This window comes from Scyliorhinus torazame, chromosome 2 (assembly GCF_047496885.1).
Source record: "Scyliorhinus torazame isolate Kashiwa2021f chromosome 2, sScyTor2.1, whole genome shotgun sequence".
Classification (NCBI taxonomy): Eukaryota; Metazoa; Chordata; class Chondrichthyes; order Carcharhiniformes; family Scyliorhinidae; genus Scyliorhinus; species Scyliorhinus torazame.
The window spans coordinates 345326772-345354590 of record NC_092708.1 but is presented as its reverse complement, the minus strand read 5'-3'; the positions used below and the strand labels follow the sequence as shown (position 1 = coordinate 345354590).

The following is a 27819-nucleotide window of genomic DNA, read 5'->3' as shown; positions in this document are numbered from 1 at the left end:
GCTCCTCCACCTTAGGAAATTCCAGCTGATCCAGAAAGCACATCATTCTCTCCTTCCCATCCGGGGGCTGAGCTTCATATAATCTTTCATAGAATGCCTTGAACACTCCATTCACTCTCTCTGCTCCCCGCTCCATCTCTCCCTCCTCATCTCTCACCCCCCCATCTCCCTCGCTGCTCCCCTTTTCCTCAGTTGGTGGGCCAGCAACCTGCTCGCCTTCTCCCCATATTCGTACTGTACACCCTGTGCCTTCCTCCATTGTGCCTCTGCATTACCCATAGTCAACAAGTCAAATTCTACATGTAGCCGTTGCCTTTCCCTGTACAGTCCCTCCTCCGGTGCCTCCGCATATTGTCTGTCCACCCTCAGAGGTTCTTTCAACAATCGCTCCCTTTCCCTACCCTCCTGTTTTCCTTTATGTGCCCTAATAGATATCAGCTCCCCTCTAACCACTGCCTTCAGCGCCTCCCAGACCACTCCCACCTGAACCTCCCCATTATCATTGAGTTCCAAGTACCTTTCAATACACCCCCTCACCCTTAAACACACCCCCTCATCTGCCAATAATCCCATGTCCATTCTCCAGGTGGATGCTGTTGTTTTTCCTCCCCTATCTCCAGGTCCACCCAATGTGGAGCGTGATCCGAAATAGCTATTGCCGTGTACTCCGTCCCTGTCTCCTTCGGGATCAGTGCCCTTCCCAAAACAAAAAAGTCTATTCATGAATAAACTTTGTGGACATAGGAGAAAAACGAAAACTCCTTACTCCTAGGTCTACTAAATTTCCAGGGGTCTACTCCTCCCATCTGCTCCATAAAGTCCTTAAGCACCCTAGCTGCAGCCGGCCTCCTTCCGGTCCTGGACCTGGATGTGTCCAGCCCTGGGTCCAGCACCATATTAAAATCTCCACCCATTACCAACTTCCCCACCTCTAGGTCTGGAATACGTCATAACATACGCCTCATAAGGTTGGCATCATCCCAGTTCGGGGCATATACATTCACTAAGACCACCGCCTCCCCATGCAATTTGCCACTCACCATCACGTATCTGCCCCCACTATCCGCCACTATGGCCTTTGCCTCAAACATTACCCGCTTCCCCACTAGTATAGCCACCCCCCTGTTTTCTGCGTCTAGCCCCGAATGAAACACCTGCCCCACCCATCCTTTGCGTAGTCTAACCTGGTCTATCAGTTTCAGATGCGTCTCCTGGAGAATAACCACATCTGCCGTAAGTTTCTTTAGGTGTGCGAGTACCCGTGCCCTCTTAATCGGCCCGTTCAGCCCTCTCGCATTCCACGTGATCAGCCGGGTTGGGGGGCTCTTTACCCCCCCCTTGTCGACTAGCCATCTCTTTTTTTCAATCCAGCTCCTCACCTGGTTACCACGTAGCCGTATCTCCCCCCAACGGCGCCCTCCAGCCCCGACCACCCCACCCTATACCAGCTCCCCCTTCTCCCCAGCAGCAGCAACCCAGTTAACCCCCCCACGCTAGATCCCTCACTAGCGTAATTGCACCCCCCATGTTGCTCCCAGAAGTCAGCAAACTCTGGCCGACCTCGGCTTCCCCCCCCCGTGACCTCGGCTCCCAATGTGCGAGGCCCCCTCCTTCCTGCTTCCCTGTTCCCGCCATGATTACCATAGCGCGGGAACAAAGCCCGCGCTTCCCATTTGACCCCGCCCCCAATGGCCGGTGCCCCCAGCTCCTCATCCTCCCTCCCCCCCCCCCTCCCCCACGACGTGGGGAAGAGAGAAAAGTTACAGGGTCGCAGGATTAACAACTTGGGAAATCATCTCTTCCCCCTTTTCCTCCCCTTCATCCCACATATTCACCCCACCACTTTGTCCCAAACGTTCTTTTTCTAGTCCGCTTATTCCAGTTTCTCCTCGACAATAAATGTCCACGCCTCTTCTGCCGTTTCAAAGTAGTGGTGTTTCCCTTGATGTGTGACCCACAGTCTTGCCAGCTGCAGCATTCCAAATTTAACCTTTTGTGCAGAACCGCCTTGGCCCGATTAAAGCTTGCCCTCCTTCTCGCCACCTCCGCACTCCAATCTTGATATACGCGGATCACCGCGTTCTCCCACCTACTGCTCCGAGTTTTCTTTGCCCATCTGAGGACCGTCTCTCTGTCCTTATATCGGAGAAATCTCACCACTATGGCTCGAGGAATTTCTCCAGCCCTCGGTCTTCGCGCCATAACTCGATAGGCTCCCTCCACCTCCAACGGGCCCGTCGGGGCCTCCGATCCCATTAACGAGTGCAGCATCGTGCTCACATATGCCCCGACGTCCGCCCCTTCTGCACCTTCGGGAAGACCAAGAATCCTTAAATTCTTCCTCCTCGCATTATTCTCCAGCACCTCCAGCCTTTCCACACACCTTTTGTGTTGTGCCTCGTGCATCTCTGTCTTCACCACCAGGCCCTGTATGTCGTCCTCATTCTCAGCAGCCTTTGCCTTCACGACCCGAAGCTCCTGCTCCTGGGTCTTTTGCTCCTCCTTTAGCCCTTCAATCGCCTGTAATATCGGGGCCAACAGCTCCTCCTTCATCTCCTTTTTATGTTCTTCCACGCAACGCCGCAGGAACTCTTGTTGGTCAGGGCCCCATATTAAACTGCCTCCTTCCGACGCCATCTTGCTTTGTGCCTGCCTTCCTGGCCACTGCTCTAGAGGATCCACCGCAATCCGGCCACTTTCCTCTCCTTTTTCCATCCGTGTCCAGGGTGGATTCCCTTCTGGTTTACCGTGCAGTGTTTTTAGCCGTTAAAATTGCCGTTGGGGCTCCTATTAAGAGCCCAAAAGTCCTTTCCACCGGGAGCTGCCGAAACGTGCGACTTAGCTGGTCATCGCCGCACCCGGAAGTGGTCTCCTAGTTTGATGAAGGACTTTCTTGCTATTGAGGGTGTGCAGCGAAGGTTCACCAGATTAATTCCTAGGATGGCAGGGCTGACATATGAAGAAATACTGGATTAACTGGGCTTGTACTTACTGGAGTTTAGAAGCATGAGAGGAGATCTCATAGAAACGTATAAAATCCTGATGAGACTGGACAGACTAGATGCGGGAAGAATGTTCCCGATGTTGGGGACGTCCAGATCTAGGGGGTCACAGCCTAAGAATAAGGGATAAGCCATTCAGGACTGAGATGAGGAAGAATGTCTTCTCTCAGAGTTGTGAACTTGTGGAATTCTCGACCACGGAAAGCTGTCGGGAGCCAGTTCGTTGGATATATTCAAGAGGGACCTGGATGTGGTCCTTGCTGCTAAAGGGATCAAGAGGTATGGAGAGAAAACGGGAGTAGAATACTGAATTTTCATGATCATCTATGATCAATTTGAATGATGGTGCCGGCTCGAAGGGCCGAATGGCCTACTCCTGCACCTATTTTCTATGTTTCTGTATCACCAACCTATAAAATTGCCTGTTACTGCATGGAATGGTGCAGAACCAGTTTCAGCAATGGAAGTATTTTTAAATACACACATTTGGAAATATTGATTGCATAGCAGTATTCTATAAAATAAGCTTCTTGGACTCTCTGCATCAGTTACGCTAAGACAAGTTCTTGCTGCCTTTCACTCTGATGTTCACCTAGTCCAGTGTTACTGCTATAAGTAACAGAAGAAAAGTGTTGGAGTGACTAACAGGAGAGATGGATAAGAAAAGGGAAAAGAAACAGGGGTGTGGGGGGAACGGGGGGAAGAAAGAGATTGAGGAATAACAGGAGTCATGCATGTCGACTACCTGCATGTTATGTGAACATTAATGCTTGGAGCTAGCATCCACTTGTCCCACATTCTGGACATCTTAAAAATTTATACAGTTAGGTTCCAGCTTTTCACATTCAAAGTTCTTAACTTGTGCCATGAATTACTACAGCTTATTTTTTAAGTTGTACACTGCATCGTCACTTGATTTCTGCATTCTCTGTGTCAGGAGTCATTGCTGTGGTAAAGGCAACAGATGCTGGGTTCACTTGCTAACTTGGCGCTATGAGGCAGAATGCTAGCTGTGTCACCCTTTTCCCCAATCTATCTTCATAACTGCATCCTCTGTTCAAAAGAGAGTGTAATTTAACTTTGTGGTGGGAAACTTCCAGAAACAACAATTTGGGACAAAAATAATATGTGGGTTAATTAAGGAAAGCCAGCATGGATTCCTTAAGGGAAACTGTTTTACTAACTTTTGTTTTTAAGAGGTAGCAGAGATTGTTGATGTGGTGCACGTAGTCTTCCAAAAGGTATTTGATATACTGCTGCACAACAGACTCATGAAGCTTTTCTGCACTCTCTCCAATGCCTTCATTTCCTTCCTGAATTGTGGCACTCAGAACTGGATGGACACGGTACTCTAGAGGTCAAACTAGTGTCTTATAAATAGTCTTGTACTCTATGCCCCTATTAATAAAAGCTAGGATACTGCATGCTTTATTAAATGCTGTCTCAACCTGTCCTGCCACCTTCAATGACTTATGCACATATTACACCCAGGTCCCTCTGCTCCTGCACTCCCTTTAGAATTGAACTGTTTTCATTTTTATATTGTTTTTACATGTTTCTCCCACCAAAATTTGTCATTTAACATTTCTCCACATTAAATTTCATCTCCCATCTGGACGCCTATTTCCCCAACTTGTCTATGTCCTTTTGAAGTTCTACACTACCCTCATGGCTCACAATGCTTCAAGTTTTGTATAAACTGAAATTTTGAAATTGTGCCCTGTATATCAATGTCTAGGTCATTAATATATGTCCGGAATCGCAAGGGCCCCCATACTGACCTCTGGGGGAACCTCAATTTATTTTTCTGAACATCGCTCTGAATCTACAGACTGTAAAACAACTCACTTCAGCTCCTCTGTATTTTCACATCTCCCACAGGATGCTTGGCCCTATTCAGTTCCTCTTAGCAAGTTACAAATTATATAAAAATTAATTTGTGTATTATTTGCAAATTTGCCAGTAGGTATGGCTCTGGGATCACAACATTTGTGCTTGTATAAGCTTAGCATGTGTCGCAGTAACTGGGTTGGAGTAACACATGCAGGGGACACTGCTGAATATAGTGCCTCTAGGTAAAATTTAAGCAGGTTAATTAATTGTAGTATATTCTGATATGATTTGCTTTATGTTTGATGCAACATAGTGTATGGACGTCTTTTTTCATAACATTTAACTACACATTTTTACTTTAGTGGAGATAGTTGTCCAGGGACAAGAGGACCCCATACATTTGTGTTTCCCAAGGTCCTAATAATTCTTAATCCCGTTCTGATGGAAGATAATACTGGGTAAATTGAACGTGGAAAGAGAAGCTGGGGTGCCTGTGAACCTTTTCTGGACCACCAAGTTTTGTGTTGCAGGAATCCTAGTTTTAAGGTGTGGCAGAAAAGACTTTGAGCATGTGACCAGCAGCATTGCAGTCCCCTATTCGACTGTGCTGAGAGGATGAGTTGAAGCTAGTTCCTTCCTTAATCAAGGAATATGAAAGCTGCACCAGATTGTGTGCTGCTCCAGAGAAGTTCCGGTTGAGAGACATGCCTCTATCTTCAGCTGACATAACTCCTCTCAAGTTCAAGTACAGGCATGGTGGGAAAATGAGGAAGGAGAGACAGCGCCCCTCGCCTCACTACTTTCTCCTTTTAATGAGAAACACTCTGGCAACTTTTGATTTCCCCCCCCCCCCCCCCCCTTTGTGTTATTTAATCGAGTTTGAATACTAAGTAATATTGGAAGGATAATTACACCTGCATAGTTATTAAAAATATTTAACCCTTAGGGGAACTGCTGTTTTTAAACTTTTAGGTGAAATTATGATTTTTAATTTATAGATTTAAGTTTTACTTTAAAAGCTTTAATTTTTAATATCCTTTTGAATATCTAATTTTGTTGACCGCTAGTTAATATAATCAGAATTTGCTTACTCAAGCAATGGATTGGCTGATCCATCTTATAATAATAATAATAATAATCTTTATTATTGTCACAAGTAGGCTTACATTAACACTGCAATGAAGTTACTGTGAAAATCCCTTAGTCGCCACACTCCGGCGCCTGTTCGGGTACACTGAGGGAGAATTCAGAATGTCCAAATTACCTAACAGCACGTCTTTTGGAACTTGTGGGAGGAAACTGGAGCACCCGAAGGAAACCCATGCAGACACGGGGAGAATGGTGCAGACTCCGCACAGCCAGTGACCCAAGCCGGGAATCGCACCTAGGATCCTGGCGCTGTGAAGCAACAGTGCTAACCACTGTGCTGCATTGCCACCCCATTAAACTCCAGATTTCTAGAAAATATGTCAAATAAAATGTCAAATTTTCAGGGGTTCTGTCTTGGTAATATTCAATGAAATCTTATTACCTTCACAGAATCGCTATTGTCAAAATGTATGATTTTCCCAAGTAACTCCAGTAAATTTGTTTGACCATTCCTCTCCCATAATTCCATACTGACTCTTCCCAGAGAATAACATTTTTCACTGGCTACAATTTTCTGTTTTAATTTGTTTTCAATATCTTTATGGAAATATGAATATTTTCTTTATCCCCTGCTATTATAATTTAAAATTCTACACTATAAAACTTTTCCACGATGTATTCTTGCTAAATTTCTTTCCCTGCCTTCTCCTGACAGCAGCTAGTTGATGCTGGAAAATATGGCGCTACAGGTTCGAACAGCCTTCCAGTATATTAACTGATAACCATTCACTACATTGAAGAATAAATGTTGGGAGACTATTTACCTGTAGGACTCTCAGTCAAGTATTTGAATACTTCCAGTGAGGTAATCCGAGAGAGATCAGGAGTGCAAATAATTGCCATTTCTTCCTTCCTAGTTCAGGGCCCTGAAGCCAACTCTAATGTACCCATTGTCATCTTGGTTGAGATCAGCTAACTGAGCACATACCAAGATTGAACCTGGGATCTGACTGGTGTGTCTGGGTGAGTATCATATACACCAACCCATAAGACTCATTTAAAGTGCTTAGTAGTTGATGGTGCTGAACTATTCCTCCTCAACGTTCTTGACACAGTTGAATATACCATTCTTGTCCAATGTGCATTTTCAGTCATCCAACTTGGCAGGATTGCATTCGCCTTGTTCCATTCTTATTTAGCCAATCATAGCCAGAAAATCAATGGCTTTACTTCACACTCTGGCACCATTACCCAAGGATCTATCCTCATCACCTCCCATTTCTCATGCACATTTGCTCCTTGGCAACATCTGAAAATATGTATGGTCCCACATGTATAATGACGACACCAAGTCTTTTTTTAAAAAAAAAAAAGGATAATTCATTGAAGACATATCCAGCAAATACAGGAACAGTCAATAAAACAATATCATACAATCCATAATACAGAAAGAGTGCATATAACACTATAGCAATATACCAGGAACCCCCAATACATATATAAATACACCCGCCACACACCAAAATTAGGCAGGTTATAACACTACCCTTTAATAACCAATAGTTACTATACCCCGTCACCCTCCCCCCATTTCCCCTGCTGACGTTCTAATACAGCTTGAAAAAGTCGATGAACAGCTTCCACCTCACGAAGAACCCCTCATCCATATCTCTTTTAAAAAATATATATATATGTTTATTCAAAGTTTGTCCAACAAAAATTTTCAACCAATTAAACCCCCCCCCCCCCGTAACAGAAAGAAAAAGAGAAAAGAGCAGAGCAAAACATAAACAGATCAATCAAACATAATACAGAACTTGTACAGTGGGTTTCTCCCGCACATATTAACCCTCCCATATGCTTTTTACAAGTACCCCTGGGAGAACGCCTCCTCCCCCCTCCCCCCCGGGGTTGCTGCTGCTGCTGCTGACCGACCTCATTCTAGCGCTCCGCGAGATAGCCTAGGAACGGTTGCCACCGCCTGAAGAACCCTTGCGCAGATCCTCTCAAGACAAACTTTTTCCTCTCCAGCTTAATGAACCCTGCCATGTCATTTATCCAGGCTTCCACACTGGGGGGCTTCACGTCTTTCCACATGAGCAAGATCCTCCGCCGGGCTACCAGGGACACAAAGGCCAGAATACCGGCCTCTTTCGCCTCCTGCACTCCGGGCTCGTCCGCCACCCCAAATAATGCCAGCCCCCAACTTGGTTTGTCCTGGACTTTCACCACCTTGGACATAGTCCTCGCGAAAACCCTCCAGAGCCCATCAAGTGCCGGGCACGACCAAAACATGTGGACGTGATTCGCCGGGCTTCCCGAGCACCTCCCACATCTGTCCTCCACCCCAAAGAACCTACTCAGCCTCGCCCCTGTCATATGCGCTCTGTGAATAACCTTAAACTGTATCAGGCTGAGCCTGGCACATGAGGAAGAGGAATTAACCCTACTTCGGGCATCTGCCCACAGACCCTCTTCAATCTCCTCCCCCCAACTCCTCCTCCCACTTGCCCTTCAGCTCCTCTACCAAAGCCTCCCCCCTCTTCTTTCATCTCCTGATATATCGCCGAAACCTTGCCTTCTCTGACCCATACACCCGAAACCTCATCCATATCTCTAACGGCGAACTTAATTCTCTCCAAATGAAGAAACTCAGCAAGGTCTCGCACACATGACCCGATACTTGGTGGGTCTGAGGGCTGCCAGTTTAGCAAAATTCCCCTCTGGGCCAACAGGGAGGCGAAAGCCACAACATCGGCCTCTTTCCCCATCAAGACACCCACATCTTCAGAAACTCCAAAAATAGGTATCCTTGGAGAAGGCATAACCCATTCCACCACTTGAGACAATATATCCGTGATTCCCTCCCAGAACCCCACCAATTTTGGACAGGGCCAGAATATGTGGGCATGATTCGCAGGGCACCTGGCACATCATGTACACTGATCGACCACGTCTGGGAAGAATCGGCTCAGCCTTGCCGGCGTCGTATGTGCACTGTGTACAACTTTAAGCGGAATAAGACTAAGTTTAGCACACAACGAGGATGCATTAACCTACACAGTGCTTTTTTCTTCCCAAATCCAACTTTGCACTGTGCTTCCCAATTCCTCCTCCCATTTTGCCGCATTGCCATCATCGAAACTTCCTCCTTTCTGGCCAACTCGGGTACACATCAAAGATCTTGCCATCCCCAATGTCGTCCTCCGAGAGGAGCTTGTCCTGTAAACCTGAGGGTGGCAACATTGGGAACGAACCCACCTCCTTACTCAAAAAGACCCTTATTTGGAGGTATCTGAACTCATTACCGCTGGGCAATTGATAAGCTACCGTCAACTCGGTCAGGTCTGCAAATTTCCCACCCAGAAATAAGTCTTGAAGCATTTGATCCCCAAATGGTCCCACTCCTTAAACCTGGCATCCAATCTTGCCGGGACAAACCTATGGTTACCACAGATCAGGGCCTTTCTGTACATGCCCTCCAGGCCAAAATATAGCCGGCACTGATTCCACACCCTTAGAAACTACCACTAGATTCAATGAGTACCTGTTCGGTGAGAATGGTAGAGAGGAGCTGAAGCCAGTGCCCTTGGGAGGTCTCTCTACACGAGGCATCCTCCACCTTGCACCACGCTGAGGCTTGATCTAATACCCATTTCTGGACCATGACACTATTGGCAGCCGAGTGTAACTCTGAAAGTTATGGAGCGCCAAGCCACCACCCCGTCTATACTTCTCCAGATAAACTCTCCTAATACTGTGAATCCTCCCCGCCCACACACAACTCCAGAATAAACCTATTGACCTTTCTGAAAAAAGATTTGGGCAGAAAGGTTGAAAGATTCTCAAATACAAAAAGAACCTCGGCAGGATCATAATTTTTATTGTCTGGACTCTCCCGGACAGAGTTAGCGGCGACCTGTCCCATTTTTCATTTTTTTAATTTTAATTTTTTAAATTTCGAGTACCCAATTTTTTTTTTCCAATTAAGGGCCAATTTAGCATGACCAATCTACCTGACCTGCACATCTTTGGGTTGTGGGGGTGAGACCCACACAGACACTGGTGGAATGTGCAAACTCCAGACTGACAGTGACCTGGGGCCGGGATCTGACCCAGGGCCAGGATGGAACCCGGGTCCTAAGCGCCACTGTGCCACTACGCCACCCTTGTCCCACCTTTTAAACTCTTCTTTCATCCCCTCCACTAAACTTGCCAGATTTAACTTGTAAAGCTGGGTCCAGTCCTGTTCCACCTGAATCCCCACATAATGAAAGCCCTTTCTTGTCAAGCGGAACGGGAGCCCACTCATAGCCCCTCTTGCCCTCGGGAGCCAATCAGGAACATCTCGCTCTTTGTCGTATTGAGCTTGTATCTGGAGAAGTAGCCAAACTCATTCAGAATCCTCGGAATCTTGTCAAAAGGGCAGCACGTTGGTGAGCACTGCTGCCTCACGGCGCCGAGGTCCAAGGGTCGATCCCAGCTCTGGGTCACCATCTGTGTGGAGTTTGCACATTCTCCCCGTGTTTGCGTGGGTTTCGCGCCCACAACCCAAAGATGTGCAGGGTAGGTGGATTGGCCACGCTAAATTGCCCCTTAATGGGAAAAAATGAATTGGGTACTCTAAATTTATAAAACAAAAGAGAGAATCTTATCAAATGATTCCATGTGATTAGAAATAAACACCAGGAGGTCATCTGCATACAAAGAGAGCTGTGCCCCCTCCTTCCCGCGCTCAATACCCCTCCATTCCCTGGACGCCCATAGAGTCATCACCAATGGCTCAATTGCAAGGGGCAAAGAGGAGAGAGTGGGCAACTCCGTCTCGTCCTGCGCTGCAAAGTGAAGTACTCCGAGTTTTAAAAAATATATATATATTTACTAAGATTTTTAAACAACACAATTTGTTTCCCCTTACAAACAATTCCCCCCCCCCCCCCGTAACAAAATAACATAAAATCGCACTGAGCAAGATATATACATGGCAAAATGGTATATTTACATAGCTTTATACACTGGCTCTCGCCCGCACGTGCCAGTTTCCCCCACCCTCCATGTTATCTCCCGCTCATCCATCCCCTCAAACAATCTCTCGTCCCCGTCTCCCCCCCCCCCCCCCCCCCCCCCCCCCCCCCCCCCGGCCCAAGGGTTGCTGCTGCTGCTGACCGACTTTCCTCCAACGCTCCGCGAGGTAGTCTAGGAACGCTTGCCACCGCCTGTAGAACCCCTGCGCAGACCCTCTCAAGGCAAACTTAATCCTCTCCAGCTTTATGAACCCGGCAATGTCGTTTATCCAGGCCTCCAGGCCTTCCACAATAGCAAGATCTTTCGCCGGGCTTCTAGGGACGCAAAGGCCAGAATTCTGGCCTCTTTCGCCTCCTGCACTCCCGGCTCGTCCACTACTCTGAATATTGCTAGCCCCCAGCTTGGCTTGATCCAGACTTTCACCACCTGAGATATTGCTCCCGCCACTCCTCTCCAGAACCCCTCCAGTGCCGGGCATGACCAAAACATGTGGACATGGTTCGCCGGACTTCCTGAACACCCACATCTGTCCTCTACCCCAAAGAACCTACTCAACCTTGCCCCCGTCAAGTGCGCTCTGAACCACCTTAAATTGTATCAGGCTGAGCCTGGCACATGAGGAGGAGGAGGAGGAATTAACCCTACCCAGGGCATCAGCCCACAAACCTTCCTCGATCTCCTCCCCCAGCTCCTCCTCCCATTTACCCTTCAACTCTTCTGCTAGGGCTTCCCCCTCTTCTTTCATTTCTTGGTGTATTGCCGAAACCTTGCCCTCCCCAACCCAGACACCCGAGATCACCCTGTCTTGAATTTCTTGTGCCGGGAGCAACGGGAATTCCCTGACCTGTCGCCTCATAAAAGCCCTCACCTGCATATATCTAAATGCATTTCCTGGGGATAACTCAAACTTCTCCTCCAGTGCCCCAAGGCTCGCAAATGTCCCGTCAATGAACAGGTCCCCCATTCTTCTAATCCCCGCCCGATGCCAGCCCTGGAACCCCCCGTCCATCTTCCCCGGGACAAACCGGTGGTTACCCCTGATCGGGGACTACACCGATGCTCCCACTGCACCCCTGTGCCGTCTCCACTGGCCCCAGATCCTGAACGTTGCCGCCACCACCGGGCTCGTGGTATACTTTGATGGCGAGAACGGCAGCAGTGCTGTCACCAACGCCCCCAAGCTCGTACCTTTACAGGACGCCATCTCCATCCTCTTCCATGCCGCCCCCTTTCCCTCCATAACCCACTTGCGGATCATCGCCACATTTGCTGCCCAATAGTAGCTCCCTAGGTTTGGCAGCGCCAGCCCTCCTCGGTCCCTACTGCGTTCCAGGAACCCTCTCCTTACCCTTGGGGTCTTATTCGCCCACACAAACCCCATAATACTCCTACCTACTCTCTTGAAAAAGCCCTTGGTGATCACGATGGGAAGGCACTGAAACACAAACAAAAACCTCGGAAGGTCCACCATTTTGATCGACTGCACTCTACCCGCCAACGAAAGCGGCAACATGTCCCATCTTTTGAAGTCCACATCCATTTGGTCCACCAACCTCGTCAGATTCAATTTGTGTAGGGCCCCCCAACTCCTGGCTATCTGAATCCCCAGATACCGAAAACTCCCCATCGCCCTCCTCAGCGGTAGGTCCCCTATCCCTCTTTCTTGGTCCCCTGCCTGTAATACAAAAAGCTCACTCTTCCCTACATTGAGCTTATAGCCCGAGAACTCCCCGAACTCCCTCAGAGTCTGCATGACCTCCACTATCCCCTCCATTGGGTCCGCCACGTACAGCAGCAGATCATCCGCGTATAGCGACACCCGATGCTCTTCTCCCCCGTGGACCACCCCCCTCCATTTATTAGACTCCCTCAGTGATATGGCCAGGAGGGACAGGGGGCACCCCTGCCTCGTTCCTCGGTACAGCCGAAAGTACTCCGACCTCCGCCGGTTCGTCACCACACTCGCACCGGGGCACTGTAAAGGAACTTAACCCAGCTAATAAACCCTCCCCCAAACCCAAGCCTACGCAACACCTCCCAGAGGTACTCCCACTCTACCCGGTCAAAGGCCCTTTCTGCATCCATAGCTGCCACTATCTCCACCTCTCCCTCCTCCGACGTCATCATTATCACGTTTAAGAGCCGCCGCACGTTAGTGTTTGATTGCCTGCCCTTTACGAATCCCGTCTGGTCCTCATGTATCACCCCCGGGACACAGTCCTCAATCCTCGTGGCCAGCACTTTTGCCAATAACTTAGCGTCCATATTGAGGAGCAAAATCAGCCTGTACGATCCACATTGCAGTGGGTCCTTGTATCGTTTCCGAATCAAGGAAATTATCGTCTCCGACATTGTCGGGGGCAGCGTCCCCTCCTCTCTTGCCTCATTAAAGGTCCTCACTAGTAGCGGGGCCAACAGGTCCACATACTTTCTATAGAACTCCACCGGGAGCCCATCCGACCCCGGGGCCTTCCCCGCCTGCATACTCCCCAGACCCTTACTCAGCTCCTCCAACCCGATTGGTGCCCCCAAACCAGCCGCCTCTTGCTCCTCCACCCTCGGGGACCGCAGTTGGTCTAGGAATCGTCTCATCCCCTCTTTCCCCCCCTGGAGGCTGGGATCTGTACAGTTCTTCATAGAAGGCCTTGAATACCTTGTTTACTTTCGTTGCACTCTGAACCGTGGCTCCCCCTCCATCTTTGATTTCCCTCGCTGCTGTCCTCTTACGGAGCTGGTGTGCCAGCATCCGACTGGCCTTTTCCCCGTACTCGTAGGTCGCCCCCTGCGCCTTCCTCCACTGTGCTTCCGCCTTCCCCGTGGTCAACAGGTCAAACTCCGTCTGGAGCCGTCGCCTTTCCCCAAGTAATCTTTCCTCCGGGGCCTCTGCGTATCTCCTGTCCACTCGCAAAATCTCCCCCGCTAACCTCTCCCTTTCCATGCCCTCTGTCTTCTCCCTATGAGCCCTGATGGAGATTAGCTCTCCCCTGATCACCGCCTTCAACGCCTCCCATACCACACCCACTCGCACCTCCCCGTTGTCGTTGTCCTCCAAGTACCTTTTGATACACCCCCTCACCTTCCCACACACCACCTCATCTGCCAGCAGTCCCACGTCCAGCCGCCACAGCGGGCGTTGGTCCCTCTCCTCCCAGCCCCATTTCCACCCAGTGCGGGGCATGGTCCGAAACGGCTATGGCCGAATACTCCATCCCCTCCACCCTCGGGATGAGCGCCCTGCCCAGAACAAAGAAATCTATCCGGGTGTATGCCTTGTGCACGTGGGAGAAGAAAGAAAATCCCCTGGCCTGTGGTCTTGCAAACCTCCATGGGTCCACTCCCCCCATCTGATCCATAAACCCCCTGAGCACCTTGGCTGCCGCCGGCCACCTTGGCTGCCTCTGTCCCGACCATCTCTTCTGTGTCTCATTCCCTTTCGGCCAGTGCAGCAGCAACCCTTTTTTTTTTTTTACTACCCCCCCCCCCCCCGCTAGATCCCTGTCTAGCTTTTTTGCTCCCCCCATATCAGTCCCGTAAGTCAGCTGACACCTGCTGACCCCGCCATCCCTTTGACCCCCCCCCGTGTGCGAGTCTCCCCATCAATATACGTTCCTTTGTTCCCCTTTCCGCCATTCTTCCCGCGTGCGGGAAAAGAACCCCGCGCTTTCCAAAGCCTGCCCCGCCCCCTCTGGCGCAGCTCCTGTCGCGGCCTTGTCTTCTCTCCCCCAGCCCATATAACATTCCCTGCGCGTGGTTGACCCCTTATATACAACAACCATCATACTTCAACCGTCAAACACCCTCACAAACCCTCAATTAGAGTCCAACTTTTCAGTTAGTATAAAGGTCCACGCCTCTTCGGGCGTTTCGAAGCAGTGGTGTTGGCCATTATGTGTAACCCACAGTCGCGCTGGCTGCAACATTCCAAATTTCACTCCTTTCCGATGCAGCACCGCTTTGGCCCGGTTGAAACCCGCTCTCCGCTTAGCGACCTCCGTGCTCCAGTCCGGGTATAGTCTGATCTCTGCGTTGTCCCACTTGCTGCTCCGCTCCTTTTTGGCCCATTTCAGGACCCTATCTCTGTCCGTAAACCGGTGAAACCTCACCACCATTGCCCTTGGCGGCTCATTTGCCTTGGGCTTCCTCGCCAGCACTCGGTGCGCCCCTTCCAGCTCCAGCAATCTCGGGGGGGGGGGGGGGGGGCCCTTCGCGCCCATCAGCACCCATCATTGTGCCCGCATATGCCACGGCGTCAGCCCCCTCCACTCCTGGGAGACCCAGGATCCTCCGATTATTTCTCCTCGACCTGTTCTCCAGGTCTTCGAGTTTTCCCGCCCACATCTTGTGTAGCGCCTCGTGCCGCTCCACTTTCACCGCAGGCCCAAGAGCTCGTCCTCATTCTCACTCACTTTGTCCTGGATCTCCTGGATCTTCACCTCGGGGGCTTTCTGGGTTGCCCCCAGTCCTTCAATTATTGCCAACATAGGCGCCACCATCTCCTTACGCAGCTCCTCGAAGCAGCGCTTGATGAATTCCTGCATCTCCTCTTTGTCCCCGGCCGCTGCCATTTTGCTTGTTTTCCCTCTCTTCTCCCGCTGCTCCAATGCCACTTTTTTGGCCGTTTTGCTGCGGGTCCGGTCCATACAAGTTAGTAGGGGACCTCTCTCCTCTCTTCCCCACGGGTTGGCTGTGAAAAAAGTTCCGTTGGGGCTCTTCTATCGAGCCCGAAAGTCCGTGTTCGCGGGAGCTGCCGAATCGTGCGGCTTAGCTCCGCATAGCTGCAACCGGAAGTCTGCGAAGTACGCAGAGTTAACCCCGCTAGTGAAGATGTTTGCTTTTGGTGCTTTGTACAATAGTCTAATCAAGTCCACAACTCCCTGTTCGAACCCAAACTGCTCCAAATTGTCTTAGAATTATTTCATAGAATTTACAGTGCAGAAGGAGGCCATTCGGCCCATAGAGTCTGCTCCAGCCTCTGGAAAGAGCACCCCACCCAACTTTTTTGGACACTAAGGTCAATTTAGCATGGCCAATCCACCTAACCTGCACATCCTGTGGGAGGAAACCGGAGCGCCTGGAGGAAACCCATGCAGACACTGGGAGAACGTGCAGACTTCGCACAGACGGTGACCCAGCTGGGAATCGAACCTGGGACCCTGGAGCTGTGAAGCAACTGTGCTACCCACTGTGCTATCGTGCCACCCAAAATGTCAAACCAGTACACCCATTCCGCTCGGTTGAATGCCTTCTCGGCATCCATTGACACCACAACCTCCATCTCGCTTCCTCCTACGGGTATCACGATTACGTCTAATAGCCTCCATATATTTGTCGCTCATAATCTGCCTTTTACAAACCCGGTTTGGTCCTCTTGAACCACATCTGGCACACACCCTTCAATACATGTAGCCAAGATCTTCGTCAGGAGCTTCGCATCTACAGTTATGAGTGAAATGGGACAATGTGATCCATGTTGTTCTGTCCTTTTTTGGATGAGGGAAACGGAGGCCTGTGACAGCGTGAGGGGGTGGGGATCACACCCTTTTTCAGCCCTTTGTTATACATCTGCACCATTAACGGACCCAGAAGCGTTTGGAAAATTCAGCTGGTAATCTGTCCGGACCTGGTGCCTTCCCTGACTGCATGAAACTCAGGCACCCCAACACCTCCCATAGTCCTCCTGCGCCCTTGTTCGATCCTCCCTTGGAAACTCTAATCCACCCAAAAATCATCATTTTGAGTTCATCCCCTGGCAAAGGTTCCGATTGGTATGATCTCTGATAGAAGGACTCAAAATGTTCTTGATCCCTTGTCACCTCGCCTACTTCATCCCTCCACCTACAGCCTATTTCCCTAGCAACCATCTGTTTCCTCAGTTGGTGGGCGACCATTCTGCTTGCCTTCTCCCCGTTTTCATACACAAACCCTCTATCTCAGCGCATTTGTCTCACTGTCTTATCTGAAATGACCAGATTAAACTCCATCTGGAGCCTTTGGCGTTCCTTCAACAGAGCCTCGTCATTGCTTCTTGGCCTTTTGGCTAAGATGAGCGTGAGGTCAGATGTAATGCCTGGATCTGGTATGTCTCTCTTGTGGGGACCATGAATTGGATTCAATTTGAATTGGTTTTTGGAGCAGGCGAGGAGCTGGAATAGGGGTTCGCCCCTGTTCACACACTGAGCTCTGGCTTTGTAACTCAGATAAAGTAATTTAAAAAAAACAGTGCCTCGTCATGTAATTCCAGGTAACTACAATCGACTGCCAAGATCGCCTCCATCAATCTTTTGCTACTCTTGCTCCACCCTCAGTCTGTGCTCCTGGATCGAGATGCGCTCTCCCCTAACCACAGCACCCCGGCAGAGACTGGCCCCGTGTCATTCTGATCCATATAGTTCCAAATGGCCCCTTCCAACCTCTCATGTTCCCTTATCCGCAAGGAGATCAACATCCAGTTTCCACTGGGGTCTGCAAGGGGATGACTTTTATGCCCACAAATCTACCCAGTGCAGAGTGGTCAGACACCACGATTGCCGAGTACTCTGTTCCTGCCACTCTTGAAATCAATGTCTATCCAAAACAAAAAAGAAGTCTATCCCGGAATAACACTTGTGAACATGTGAAAAGAAAGAAAACGCCCTCATATTGGGTCTCCCAAAACGCCATGGATCTACGCCATCTAGAAGTTGCATGAATCTCAAAGGCTCACCAGCCACTGTCAAATGTCCCAATATCCTCCCAGACCTAGAATATGTGCGACACACACACACACCCCGAGGATGAATCTGTGTGTATACAGATCTGTATTCAGGGACAAAACCTGCCTCTCAAAATCCACACCATCATAGTTTGAGTGTGTACATTGCACAGTACTACCGGGGAGCCCTCCAACCACCCACTCACCAGCACGACTATTCCACTCAGATCAGAAATGCACTTCTTTTTTAAACAAATTTAGAGTACCTAATTTTTTCCCCCCCAAATTAAGGGACAGTTTAGCGTCGCCAATCCACCTACCCTGCCTGCACATCTTTTTAAAAAATAAATTTAGAGTACCCAATTCAGTTTTTCTAATTAAGGGGCAATTTAGCATGGCCAATCCACCTACCCAGCACATCTTTGGATTGTGGGGGTGAAACCCACGCAAACACGGGGAGAATGTGCAAACTGCACACGGACAGTGGCCAGAGGCGGGATCAAACCTGGGACCTCGGCGCCGTGAGGCAGCAATGCTAACCACTGCACCACCGTGCTGCCACAACCCTGCACATCCTATGGTTTGTGGGGATGAGACCGATGCAGACACAGGGAGAATGTGCAAACTCCACGGACAGTGAGCCGGGTCCTCGGCGCCGTGAGGCAGCAGTGCCAACCATTGTGCCACCATGCTGCCTCGCAATTAACTTCTTCATTGAGAAAGACACTCTCTTACTTATTAACACAGCCACTCCTCTCGTCTTCATGTTAAGTCCTGAGTTTTTAAAAATAAATTTAGAATACCCAATTCATTTTCTCCAATTAAGGGCAATTTAGCGTGTTCAATCCACCTACCCTGCACATCTTTGGGTTGTGGGGGCGAAACCCACGCAAACACGGGGAGAATGTGCAAACTCCTTCAAGTCCTGAGTTGTAGAGGGGTTCTGGAGAGGAGTGGCGGGAGCAATATCTCAGGTGGTGAAAGTCCGGGTCAAGCCAAGATGGGGGCTAGCAATATTTGGAGTAGTGGATGAGCCGGGAGTGCAGGAGGCGAAAGAGGCCGGCATTCTGGCCTTTGCGTCCCTAGTAGCCCGGCGAAGGATCTTGCTAATGTGGAAGGAAGCGAAGCCCCCTAGCGTGGAGGCCTGGACAAACGACATGGCTGGGTTCATAAAGTTGGAAAGGATTAAGTTTGCCTTAAGGGGGTCTGCGCAGGAGTTCTACAGGCGGTGGCAACCGTTCCTAGACTACCTCGCGGAGCGTTAGAGGAAGGTCGGTCAGCAGCAACCCGGGGGGGGGGAGGAACGAGAGATTGTTTGAGGGGACGGACGAGCGGGGGATAACATGGAGGGTGGTGGAAACTGGCACGAACGGGTGAGAGTCAGTGTATAAAGCTCTTTAAATATATAATCTTACCATGTATATATCTTGCTCAGGGCGATTTTGCGTTATTTTGTTACGGGGGGCGGGGGGTTATTGTTTGTAAGGGGAAAACATTGTTTTGTTTTGTTAAAAAACTTTAATAAATATATTAAAAAAAAAAAAAAAAATCCTGAGTTGTAGACCTGACCAACCCAACCCCTTCTCAGTCTTATCTGGTCCCCAACTGTAAGTGAGTCTCCTGGAGAAACATCAAGTCCGCTTTCAGGTTCTTCAGATCAGCAAATATGCACGACCTTTTAACATGTCCATTTAGACCCCACGAGGCATCCACTGCCACCAACTTCTATATCTTCGTGCCTCACATTACTCACATCGTCACACTTCCCCGTAACCCTCATCCCATCCCATCCCATCCCTGCCCTGTCCCCTCAAACTGAACCAAAGAAGAAATATTCGAAACCCTCCCTTCCTTACACCACCTCGACCGCCACCTCCCTTCCGTTTACTGGTTCTCACACCAGTATGGTGGCCCTGCGACTATCCTGAACCCGCCATATCACCCAAACACAATCAAAAATAACCACTATCCCAATCTCCCCAAACCCAGAACATCAAACACACCTCAATAACACGAAAGCAGGAAGGACAATGATAGAGAGAAGAACATAAAAAGAACACCTTCCTTATGCAGGACCGCCTTGACTTTGTTGAGTCTGGCTTGGCATTTAGCCGGTTCTGTACCCCAATTGGGGTATATTCTGATTACACTTTCCTCCCACAAGCTCTAACTCGCCTGCCTGGCCCATCTCAGAATTTTTTCCTTGTCCAGGAAACAGTGCAGTCGCACCACCTTCACCCTTGGCTGCTCGCCCACCTTCAGCTTTCTCCTTCGAGCTCGGTGTGTGTGATCAATCTCGAGAGGGAGGCTGAAAACCTTCTCACCTACCGGCTTCTGCAGCATCTGTGCGACATACTCCGAGGATTGCGAACCCTCCAACCCCTCTGGCAGACCCACTATTTGGATAAAAGCACCTTCAACAGTGCTTTCCAGTGCCTCGAGGTCTGCTTGCAGCCGCTTTTTTTGCCATTGCTCTTTGCCGCCTGCATTCCGGACCTCACTCGAAATATTGCTGACACTGTCAACTGCAAGCATCGGGTCCTCGGGACCACGTTCAAAGGTCCGACCGTAATTTATGGACGAGAAGAAGTTTCCCCACTTGGAAGCCACCAGATACACGGCCATCTAGCACATGGCCACCACCAGAGGTCTGACAACACCATTTCTACCTCACTCCTACCTCTTTTTTTTAAATTAAATATTTTATTGAAAATTTTTGGTCAACCAACACAGTACATTGTGCATCCTTTACACAATATTATAACAACACAAATAACAATGACCTATTTTATAAACAAAAAATGAATAAATAATAAATAACAAAAATGAAAACTAGCCCTAATTGGCAACTGCCTTGTCACAAGTAACACTCTCCAAAAATATAATTTAACAGTCCAATATATAATTATCTGTAGCAACGACCTATACATACTATACAGTATATATTAACAACCCTGAGAGTCCTTCTGGTTCCTCCTCTCCCCCCCACCCCCCACCCCCCCCCCCCCGATCCTGGGCTGCTGCTGCTGCCTTCTTTTTCCCATTCCGTCTATCTTTCTGCGAGGTATTCGACGAACGGTTGCCACCGCCTGGTGAACCCTTGAGCCGACCCCCTTAGGACGAACTTAATCCGCTCTAGCTTTATAAACCCCGCCATGTCATTTATCCAGGTCTCCACCCCCGGGGGCTTGGCTTCTTTCCACATTAGCAATATCCTGCGCCGGGCTACTAGGGACGCAAAGGCCAAAATATCGGCCTCTCTCGCCTACTGCACTCCCGGCTCTTGTGCAACCCCAAATATAGCCAACCCCCAGCTTGGTTCGACCCGGACTCCTACTACTTTTGAAAGCACCTTTGTCACCCCCATCCAAAACCCCTGTAGTGCCGGGCATGACCAAAACATATGGGTATGATTCGCTGGGCTTCTCGAGCACCTCGCACACCTATCCTCCACCCCAAAAAATTTACTGAGCCGTGCTCCAGTCATATGTGCCCTGTGTAATACCTTAAACTGAATCAGGCTTAGCCTGGCACACGAGGACGACGAGTTTACCCTGCTTAGGGCATCTGCCCACAGCCCCTCCTCGATCTCCTCCCCCAGCTCCTCTTCCCATTTCCCTTTTAGTTCATCTACCATAGTCTCCCCTTCGTCCCTCATTTCCCTATATATCTGACACCTTACCATCCCCCACCCATGTCTTTGAGATCACTCTGTCCTGCACCTCTTGTGTCGGGAGCTGCGGGAATTCCCTCACCTGTTGCCTCGCAAAAGCCCTCAGTTGCATATACCTGAATGCATTCCCTTGGGGCAACCCATATTTCTCGGTCAGCGCTCCCAGACTCGCGAACTTCCCATCCACAAACAGATCTTTCAGTTGCGTTATTCCTGCTCTTTGCCACATTCCATATCCCCCATCCATTCCCCCCGGGGCAAACCTATGGTTGTTTCTTATCGGGGACCCCCCCAAGGCTCCAGTCTTTCCCCTATGCCGTCTCCACTGTCCCCAAATCTTCAGTGTAGCCACCACCACCGGGCTTGTGGTGTTTTTCCTCGGTGAGAACGGCAATGGGGCCGTCACCATAGCCTGTAGGCTAGTCCCCCTACAGGACGCCCTCTCTAATCTCTTCCACGCCGCTCCCTCCTCCTCTCCCATCCACTTACTCACCATTGAAATATTAGCGGCCCAATAATACTCACTTAGGCTCGGTAGTGCCAGCCCCCCCCCTATCCCTGCTACGCTGTAAGAATCCCTTCCTCACTCTCGGGGTCTTCCCGGCCCACACAAAACCCATGATGCTCTTTTCAATCCTTTTAAAAAAAAAAAAAAAAGCCTTCGTAATCACCACCGGGAGGCACTGAAACACAAAGAGGAATCTCGGGAGGACCACCATCTTAACCGCCTGCACCCTCCCTGCCATTGACAGGGATACCATATCCCATCTCTTGAAATCCTCCTCCATCTGTTCCACCAACCGCGTTAAATTTAACCTATGCAATGTGCCCCAATTCTTAGCTATCTGGATCCCCAGGTAACGAAAGTCCCTTGTTACCTTCCTCAACGGTAGGTCCTCTATTTCTCTACTCTGCTCCCCTGGATGCACCACAAACAACTCACTTTTCCCCATGTTCAATTTATACCCTGAAAAATCCCCAAACTCCCCAAGTATCCGCATTATTTCTGGCATCCCCTCCGCCGCGTCCGCCACGTATAGTAGCAAATCGTCCGCATACAAAGATACCCGGTGCTCTTCTCCTCCCCTAAGTACTCCCCTCCACTTCTTGGAACCCCTCAACGCTATCGCCAGGGGCTCAATCGCCAGTGCAAACAATAATGGGGACAGAGGGCATCCCTGCCTTGTCCCTCTATGGAGCCGAAAATATGCAGATCCCCGTCCATTCGTGACCACGCTCGCCACTGGGGCCCTATACAACAGCTGCACCCATCTAACATACCCCTCTCCAAAACCAAATCTCCTCAACACCTCCCACAAATAATCCCACTCCACTCTATCAAATGCCTTCTCGGCATCCATCGCCACTACTATCTCCGTTTCTCCCTCTGGTGGGGCCATCATCATTACCCCTAACAACCTCCGTATATTCGTGTTCAGCTGTCTCCCCTTCACAAACCCAGTTTGGTCCTCGTGGACCACCCCCGGGACACATTCCTCTATTCTCATTGCCATTACCTTGGCCAGGACCTTGGCATCTACATTTAGGAGGGAAATAGGTCTATAGGACCCGCATTGTAGCGGGTCCTTTTCCTTCTTTAAGAGAAGCGATATCGTTGCTTCAGACATAGTCGGGGGCAGTTGTCCCCTTTCCTTTGCCTCATTAAAGGTCCTCGTCAGTACCGGGGCGAGCAAGTCCACATATTTTCTATAGAATTCGACTGGGAATCCATCCGGTCCCGGGGCCTTTCCCGCCTGCATGTTCCTAATTCCTTTCACCACTTCTTTTTTTTTAAATAAATATTTTATTGAAAATTTTTGGTCAACCAACACAGTACATTGTGCATCCTTTACACAACATTATAACAATACAGATAATAATGACCTTTTTTATATAAACAAAAAACAACAAATAAATAAATATTAAATAACAAAAATGAAAACTAGCCCTAATTGGCAACTGCCTTGTCACAGGCTATACCCCCCCCCCCCACCCCATATCTCCCCCCCCCCCCCCCCCCCCAAGTCCCGGGCTGCTGCTGCTGCCTTCTTTTTCCCCCATCTATCTTTCCGCAAGATATTCGACGAACGGTTGCCACCGCCTGGTGAACCCTTGAGCCGACCCCCTTAGGACGAACTTAATCCGCTCTAGCTTTATAAACCCCGCCATGTCATTTATCCAGGTCTCCACCCCCGGGGGCTTGGCTTCTTTCCACATTAGCAATATCCTGCGCCGGGCTACTAGGGACGCAAAGGCCAAAACATCGGCCTCTCTCGCCTCCTGCACTCCCGGCTCTTGTGCAACCCCAAATATAGCCAACCCCCAGCTTGGTTCGACCCGGACTCCTACTACTTTTGAAAGCGCCTTTGTCACCCCCACCCAAAACCCCTGTAGTGCCGGGCATGACCAAAACATATGGGTATGATTCGCTGGGCTTCTCGAGCACCTCGCACACCTATCCTCCACCCCAAAAAATTTACTGAGCCGTGTTCCAGTCATATGTGCCCTGTGTAATACCTTAAACTGAATCAGGCTTAGCCTGGCGCACGAGGACGACGAGTTTACCCTGTTTAGGGCATCTGCCCACAGCCCCTCCTCGATCTTCTCCCCTAGCTCTTCTTCCCATTTCCCTTTTAGTTCGTCCACCATAGTCTCCCCTTCGTCCCTCATTTCCCTATATATATCCGACACCTTACCATCCCCCACCCATTTCTTTGAGATGACTCTGTCCTGCACCTCTTGTGTCGGGAGCTGCGGGAATTCCCTCACCTGTTGCCTCGCAAAAGACCTCAATTGCATGTACCTGAATGCATTCCCTTGGGGCAACCCATATTTCTCGGTCAGCGCTCCCAGACTTGCGAACTTCCCGTCCACAAATAGATCTTTCAGTTGCGTTATTCCTGCTCTTTGCCACATTCCATATCCCCCATCCATTCCCCCCGGGACAAACCTATGGTTGTTTCTTATCGGGGACCCCCCCCAATGCTCCGGTCTTTCCCCTATGTCGTCTCCACTGTCCCCAAATCTTCAGTGTAGCTACCACCACCGGGCTCGTGGTGTAGTTCCTCGGTGAGAACGGCAATGGGGCTGTCACCATAGCCTGCAGGCTGGTCCCCCTACAGGACGCCCTCTCTAATCTCTTCCACGCCGCTCCCTCCTCCTCTCCCATCCACTTACTCACCATTGAAATATTAGCGGCCCAATAATACTCACTTAGGCTCGGTAATGCCAGCCCCCCCCTATCCCTACTACGCTGTAAGAATCCCTTCCTCACTCTCGGAGTCTTCCCGGCCCAAACAAAACCCATGATGCTCTTTTCTATCCTTTTAAAAAAAGCCTTCGTGATCACCACCGGGAGGCACTGAAACACAAAGAGGAATCTCGGGAGGACCACCATCTTAACCGCCTGCACCCTCCCTGCCATTGACAGTGCTACCATATCCCATCTCTTGAAATCTTCCTCCATCTGTTCCACCAATCGCGTTAAATTTAGCCTGTGCAATGTGCCCCAATTCTTAGCTATCTGGATCCCCAGGTAACGAAAGTCTCTTGTTACCTTCCTCAACGGTAGGTCTTCTATTTCTCTACTCTGCTCCCCTGGATGCACCACAAACAGCTCACTCTTCCCCATGTTCAATTTATACCCTGAAAAATCCCCAAACTCCCCAAGTATCCGCATTATTTCTGGCATCCCCTCCGCCGGATCCGCCACATATAGTAGCAGATCATCCGCATATAAAGATACCCGGTGTTCTTCTCCTCCCCTAAGTATTCACCTCCATCTCTTGGAACCTCTCAGCGCTATCGCCAGGGGCTCAATCGCCAGTGCAAACAGTAATGGGGACAGAGGACATCCCTGCCTTGTCCCTCTACGGAGCCGAAAATATGCCGATCCCCGTCCATTCGTGACCACACTCGCCACTGGGGCCCTATACAACAGCTGCACCCATCTAACATACCCCTCTCCAAAACCAAATCTCCTCAACACCTCCCACAGATAATCCCATTCCACTCTATCAAATGCTTTCTCGGCATCCATCGCCACTACTATCTCCGTTTCACCCTCTGGTGGGGCCATCATCATTACCCCTAACAGCCTCCGTATATTCGTGTTCAGCTGTCTCCCCTTCACAAACCCAGTTTGGTCCTCGTGAACCACCCCCGGGACACATTCCTCTATTCTCATTGCCATTACCTTGGCCAGGACCTTGGCATCCACATTTAGGAGGGAAATTGGTCTGTAGGACCCGCATTGTAGCGGATCCTTTTCCTTCTTTAAGAGAAGCGATATCGTTGCTTCAGACATAGTCGGGGGCAGTTGTCCCCTTTCCTTTGCCTCGTTAAAGGTCCTCGTCAGTACCGGGGCGAGCAAGTCCAAATACTTTCTGTAAAATTCAACTGGGAATCCGTCCGGTCCCGGGGCCTTTCCCGTCTGCATGTTCCTAATTCCTTTCACCACTTCTTCTACCGTAATCTGTGCTCCCAGTCCCACCCTTTCCTGCTCTTCCACCTTGGGAATTTCCAGCCGATCCAAAAAATCCATCATTCTCTCCCTCCCATCCGGGGGTTGAGCTTCATACAATTTTTTATAAAATGTCTTGAACACTTCATTCACTCTCTCCGCCCCCCGCTCCATCTCTCCTTCCTCATCCCTCACTCCCCCTATTTCCCTCGCTGCTCCCCTTTTCCTCAATTGGTGTGCCAGCAATCTGCTCGCCTTCTCCCCATATTCATACTGTACACCCTGCACCTTCCTCCATTGTGCCTCTGCAGTGCCTGTAGTCAGCAAGTCAAATTCCACATGCAGCCTTTGCCTTTCCCTGTACAGTCCCTCCTCCGGTGCTTCCGCATATTGTCTGTCTACCCTCAAAAGTTCTTGCAGCAACCGCTCCCGTTCCTTACTCTCCTGCTTCCCTTTATGTGCCCTTATTGATATCAGCTCCCCCCTAACCACCGCCTTCAACGCCTCCCAGACCACTCCCACCTGAACCTCCCCATTGTCATTGAGTTCCAAGTACTTTTCAATACATCCCCTCACCCTTAGGCACACCCCCTCATCCGCCATTAGTCCCATGTCCATTCTCCAGGGTGGGCGCCCTCCTGTTTCCTCCCCTATCTCCAAGTCTACCCAGTGTGGGGCATGATCCGAAATGGCTATAGCCGTATATTCCGTTCCCCTCACCTTCGGGATCAATGCCCTACCCAACACAAAAAAGTCTATGCGCGAATAGACTTTATGGACATAGGAGAAAAACGAGAACTCCTTACTCCTAGGTCTACTGAATCTCCACGGGTCCACACCTCCCATCTGCTCCATAAAATCCTTAAGCACCTTGGCTGCTGCCGGCCTCCTACCAGTCCTGGACTTCGACCTATCCAGCCTTGGTTCCAACACCGTATTAAAGTCTCCCCCCATTATCAGCTTTCCCGTCTCTAGGTCCGGGATGCGTCCTAGCATTCGCCTCATAAAGTTGGCATCATCCCAGTTCGGGGCAGACACGTTTACCAAAACCACCATCTCTCCCTGTAATTTGCCACTCACCATCACGTATCTGCCCCCGTTATCCACCACTATAGTCTTTGCCTCGAACATTACCCGCTTCCCCACTAATATAGCCACCCCCCTGTTTTTCGCATCCAGCCCCGAATGGAACACCTGCCCCACCCATCCTTTACGCAGCCTAACCTGGTCTATCAGTTTCAGGTGTGTTTCCTGTAACATAACCACATCTGCTTTAAGTTTCTTAAGGTGTGCGAGTACTCGTGCCCTCTTTATCGGCTCGTTGAGCCCTCTCACGTTCCACGTGATCAGCCGAGTTGGGGGGCTTCCCACCCCCCCCCCCCTTGCCGGTTAGCCATCATCTTTTTCCAGCTTCTCACCCAGTTCCCACGCAGCTGTATCACCCCCAGGCGGTGCCCCCCCGCCCATCCTCTCCCGTACCCACTCCCCCTTTCCCCAGCAGCAGCAACCCAGTAATTCCCCCCTCCCACCCCCCCCCGCTAGTGTAATTACTCCCCCCATGTTGCTCCCAGAAGTCAGCAAACTCTGGCTGACCTCGGCTTCCCCCCGTGACCACGGCTCGCACCGTGCGACGCCCCCTCCTTCCTGCTTCTCTATTCCTGCCATAATTATCATAGCGCGGGAACCAAGCCCGCGCCTCTCCCTCGGCCCCGCCTCCCATGGCCAACGCCCCATCTCCTCTCCCTCCCCACCTCCCCCCATCACCACCTGTGGGAGAAAGAAAAGTTACCATACCGCAGGATTAGAACATAAAACCCATCTTCGCCCCCCCCCATTCGCCCCACCACTTTGTCCAAACGTTCTTTTTCATACTCCACTCATTCCAGTTTTTCTTCTACAATAAAAGTCCACGCTTCATCCGCCGTCTCAAAGTAGTGGTGCCTCCCTTGATATGTGACCCACAGTCTTGCCGGTTGCAGCATTCCAAATTTTATCTTCTTTTTATGAAGCACCGCCTTGGCCCGATTAAAGCTCGCCCTCCTTC

At 50.1% G+C, this 27819-nt stretch overlaps 1 protein-coding gene across 4 annotated transcripts in view; it reads left to right on the top strand.

Moving 5' to 3' along the window:
- LOC140403170 (kelch domain-containing protein 1-like) overlaps positions 1-27819 on the top strand; it is a 143536-nt gene that overhangs the window by 5102 nt on the left and 110615 nt on the right. The window contains exon 2 of one of the 4 annotated variants that reach the window (XM_072490901.1): positions 6842-6947. The exons of the other annotated variants lie outside the window; for them this stretch is intronic. The gene's annotated coding sequence lies outside the window, so the exon portion shown is untranslated. The remainder of the gene's footprint in view (positions 1-6841; positions 6948-27819) is intronic. 4 annotated transcript variants of the gene reach the window in all.